This window comes from Balaenoptera acutorostrata, chromosome 3 (genome assembly GCF_949987535.1).
Source record: "Balaenoptera acutorostrata chromosome 3, mBalAcu1.1, whole genome shotgun sequence".
NCBI lineage: Eukaryota > Metazoa > Chordata > Mammalia > Artiodactyla > Balaenopteridae > Balaenoptera > Balaenoptera acutorostrata.
In genome coordinates this window covers 3,751,563-3,756,749 of record NC_080066.1, presented here as the reverse complement: position 1 = coordinate 3,756,749, position 5,187 = coordinate 3,751,563, and the positions used below count along the sequence as shown (strand labels likewise).

The 5,187-nt window shown below is 44.1% G+C and overlaps 1 pseudogene; it reads left to right on the top strand.

The window, feature by feature from the left end:
- Positions 1 to 212: 212 nt before the first annotated feature.
- Positions 213 to 325, top strand: LOC114235793 (U6 spliceosomal RNA; annotated as a pseudogene).
- Positions 326 to 5,187: the final 4,862 nt, after the last annotated feature.

The window sequence follows — 5,187 nt, the reverse complement described above, 5'->3', positions numbered from 1 at the left end:
GTGTTTGACTTTTCAGGGCTCAGTTTGTATCCTGTTGTAGGGTGGCTCTCCTCCGAGGATGGCTTCAGAAGCATGTCCCAGCTTCTTGACCCAACCTAGAATTCAACTTGCCCATCTGTAGAAAAACACTTGAAAACCTCGAGGTGACTCTTAGGCCTCTTGTTCTGTAATTCTGAGATGCCAAGTAATCTGGTCTAGAGTTATAACATCTGGTGCTCTCTTCAGCAGTACACATGCTAAAAATTAGAACAAAACAACAAAGATTAAGTAACATGGCCCCTGCACAAGGATAACGCACAAATTCGTGGAGCTGTTGCCTACTTTTAATTAAATGTCCTCTGAGTTCAAAAATATATATATGTAGATCACATCTGAAAGGTTTGTTTATTTTAAATTAAGTCTTCAGGGACTTCCGTGGTGGTCCAGTGGTTAAGACTCTGCGTCCCCAAGGCAGGGGGCCCGGGGTTTGGTCCCTAGTTGGGGAACTAGATCCCACATGCATGCCGCAACTAAGAGTTTGCATGCTGCAAAAGAAAGAAGGACATTAAGCCTTCATAATCACTGACTTTATGTGGAAATAAATCCACAGGTCTCTCAAACTGAAGTAAGCAGTTCTTGAAAGTACTTTTTTTTTTTTTTTTTGGCTGCACAGTGCTGCTTGTGGGATCTCAGTTCCCCGACCGGGGATTGAACCCGGGCCTCAGCACTGAAAGCGCCAAGTCCTAACCACTGGACCGCCAGGGAATTCCCAGAAAGTACTTCTTTCCTCATTAAATGAATGCTTCCAAATTTTGAAGATTTAGAAGAGAAGTGGATTTTTAAAAATTGTGGTAAAATACACATAAAATAAAATTTACCATCTTAAGCGGTTTTAAGTGTACAGTTCAGTAGTGTTGGAAGAAAAGTGTTTGGTTTGGGGGTTTGTGTGTGTGTGTGTGTACACAGAAATTAGCTCAGGACTGGAAATATTTGTGTCATGATCTACACCAAAATATTTATTTAATGTTCTTCAGTTCATATTAGCTTGATGGAATGATGTTATTAACATTATAAACTTTCAGATGTTTCCACTGTAGGTAAAATCAGAACTGAGGACAAGTATTTAAAATATTCAAGAAATTAACTCATTTTTTTCACCCACTTAACAGTCAAGAGCCATTGGAAATGAAAAATCAAAATACTGTAACTAAATCTGAGAAATCCCAAATAAGTGCCCATTGTTTCTTGAGCGGCAGACAAGGCATTACCAGTATGAGTTCCAGGAAACACCCACGTTACCATCTTAGATATATTCTTTTCTTGCCGAATAAAAAGTTAGGCACACAGCTTTTCTCTACAATAACTGGAATTGTGCACAGTCGCCCTGCATTCTGCTCTGAAAATGAACTTTTGTTTTATGCAAATGTAGGCGAATTAGAATGAACAAAAGGCGCACATTTTAAGGCTGAGAACATTCAACTGAAAATGAAAAACGGATTTTTCTTCTGATAGAAAACCAGCTGGAAAAATTTTGCAGCAGGCCGGTTGGGGGCCGACCTGCGGCCTCTCAGCAGTCCCCTCTTTGCAAGGCAGCTGCCCACTGGCAAGGACTTTCTAAATGCCCCTGTCAGGGGTCCCGAGGTGACCCCTCTGCAGGAATAAACAGGAAGAGGCGGGGCCCTCTCTCTGGTGCCCCCCCGGCCCCGTGGCGGGGGAGGGCCAGCTCCTCCCCGCACCCACCGCTAGAACCACCTGCTAACCCCAAGGTCTGAGCCACCTGCTGGACAGCGGGGCCCACAGAGGTCTGACGGGGCTGGGACACTGCTGTAGACCCTTTCTTTTTTTTAATTTATGTAACCGAAGTATAGTTGATTTACAGTGTTGTGTTAATTTCTGCTGTACAGCAAAGTGATCCCATTACACATGTATATATTCTTTTTCATATTCTTTTCCATTACGGTTTATTACAGGATATTGAATATAGTTCCCTGGGCTATATTGTAGGACCTTGTTGTTTATCCAACCTATATATAGGAGTTTGCATCTACTAACCCCAAACTCCCAATCCATCCCTCCCCCACTGCCCTGCCCCTTGGCAACCACAAGTCTGTGCTCTATGTCTGTGAGTCTGTTTCCATTTCATAGACAGGTTCATTTGTGTCATATTTTAGATTCCACATAGAGGTGATATCATATGACGTTTGTCTCTGTCTGACTTACTTCACTCAGTATGATCATCTCTAGGTCCATCCATGTTGCTGCTGCAGACCCTTTAAGAGGACTTTCCCAGGGGAGGAAGGAGGGCTGGAGACCCCTGCTTAGGAAGCCTGATGAAAGGATGCTTGGTTGTTCAGGAATGTTGAGGTCCTGGTTCCTGAGCCTGGACACAGAGGCAACCATCAGAGAGCCTTCCTACTCTGCCCACCACACACATTCCAGGGTCTGTTTTCACTCTGATGTCTAACAATCGTTCCATTGAGAACTCTGCGGCTGGCAGCTCCACTGCCGTGTCTTCACGGCTGCAGCCTTGGGCCCAGCCCAGAATGAGGCGCCTCTACCCTGTCCAATTCACACTTTCTTCTCCACTCTTCCCTCTGTCCCTTTCCCCCCAGGAACTCCTTCATCCATCCCTTGGATTTGGATGTTCCCATCGCTCTTCTGGCAGAACACGCCTTCTGACATGTACCCTCATGACTTTAAATATTATCTATATGCTGATAAATCCAAAATCTGCTTTTCCAAGCCTAATTGCTCCCATAAATTCCTAACTCATGTATCCAAATGCTTGCAGGCCATTTGCACTTAAAGACCCCACAGGTACCTGCAATTCAACACGTCCAAAGTGAACTGAAAAAACCCCAGGGATTATGTGCATAAAGTCCACAATTGCTTACTTGAAATCTTTGGGGACAAATGTTTTATGGAATTTTGAGTTCTTCAGAATTTAGAAAAGGTAATACATAGTATGTATATAGCAGTACCAGTGAGGTCTAGGCCAGTACCATAGAATCAAACATGATTTTTCTCTTCAGCAAAATGTACCACTATTCACATTCAGCGGAATATGCAAAGGCTGAAAAAAGTGTCATGTCAGTTGAAGTCATGTTTTATTATCAAAAGAGTTGCACCAAACTTACAAAAAACTTAATTTTCAGAGCCTCTTAGCTATTGGACTTGTGAATATGTGATTATTGAACTTTGTCACATATGACATTAAAGGGCTAATATCCCTAATATACACAGAGCTCTTAGAAATTATCAAGAAAAAGAAAGGTGAAAACCCAGGAAGAAAATGGACCAAGGAGGGGACTTCCCTGGTGGTGCAGTGGTTAAGACTCTGCACTCCCAATGCAGGGGGCCCAGGTTCGATCCCTGGTCAGGGAAGTAGATCCCCCATGCATGCTGCAATGAAGAGTTCACATGCCACAGACTTCCCTGGTGGCACAGTGGTTAAGAATCCACCTGCCAATGCAGGGGACATGGGTTCGAGCCCTGGTCCGGGAAGATCCCACATGCTGCGGAGCAACTAAGTCCGTGTGCCACAATTACTGAGCCTGCGCTCTAGAGCCAGTGAGCGACAACTACTGAAGCCCACGCACCTAGAGCCTGTGCTCCGCAACAAGAGAAGCCACAGCAGTGAGAAGCCTGTGCACCACGACGAAGAGTAGCCCCGCTCGATGCAACTAGAGAAAGGCCACGCACAGCAACAAAGACCCAATGCCGCCAAAAATAAATAAATAATTAATTTAAAAAATAAAATAAAACTTAGTAGCTGTAGAATTCACAAATTTTGCTCCAAAGAAACAGATCGTGACTTTCAGTAATAAATCTTTATTTCCATAAACATTCAATAAAAACACACTATAATACAATGTCAAGTACCCTTTATGAAATATGTGGTGCAATATTCTACAGGTGAGGAATCTAACCAAAATTATACGAAGCAATTCTTCTTTCTTTAAGGGGATTATGAAGAAAGAAGAGTAAATGATATTAAGCTAAAGGAATAGTGTGAAAAAAAAAAGATGAAACCAAAAAAAAAGGAAGAAGAAAAATTACATGGCATCTTTCAAGAATATCCATAATATTCACGTATACATGTAAGTGTCTTCTGTCTACTTCCAAAGCAATCCAAAGTGGCTACTGTATATAATAAGATCTGGTCTCACGCAGTGGTCTAGACCCTCGCGACCCAAAGTGTGGGCTCAGCATCAGCGGCTCTGAGATCACCTGCAAGTTAGAAACGAAGAATCTCTGGCCCCAGCAGACCTACTGGGCAAATAGTATTGTCCAAATATAGCCGCTACAATAGGTCCCATCCCGCATGCTGTGAGGTTGACCCTCCTGTCATCCAGTGACAGGGGCAATGTCTCTTCCCCTTAAACCTGGGAAGATCTTTAGGACAACCACCACCAATGGAGTCTGGCGGAAGTGATGTTAGGTGACTTCTGAGGCTAGGTCATAAACAGGCCACTTGGTGAAACCCAACCACCATGCTGTAAGGAAGCCAAGCATCCATGTGGAAGGGATACGTGTGGGTTTCCTGGTCAATGCCGGACCTGGCATCTCAAGGCAATAGCCAGCATCAGACTTCCCCGGCGGTCCAGTGGTTAAGACTCCAGGCTTCCACTGCAGGGGGTGCAGGTTTGATCCCTGGTCGGGGAACTAAGATCCCACGTGCCGTGCAGCACAGCCAAAAATACAAGCCAGCATCAACCACCAGACAGAGTGAGATGATTCAGCTCCCACCTTCAGTATCCAACTTCCCCATCTGAACAGGTATGGGAACCAGCTCTCCCCGCCCAGCCCTGCCCAAAGTGCAGGCCTGTGAGCAACATAAATAATGAATCATTTGATGGCTGTTGTGAGCCACTATGTTTGGGACGATCTGCTGTCCCGCAACAGATAACCAGAACACCGACTGAACTGGTGTCTGCGTTTTTACAAGAGCCCTCAGTGATTCATGTGTACATTACGATGTGAGAAGTATTGGTTTAAGTAAAATTGGGTAACATGAATTCTCCTACTGCCCTCAACGGCACTGATTGCAAATTATGAAAAGCTGCATAATGAGTGAAACTCATATAAAGAGTAATTATTCCTAGAAAGCTGGGTAATTATTTTCTGTTAAATCTGCTGTGTGCTCTAGGTGTTAGAACTTGTCCAAAGCTTGGGTCAGACTCACAGTTGGAGGGTATCTTCTCCACG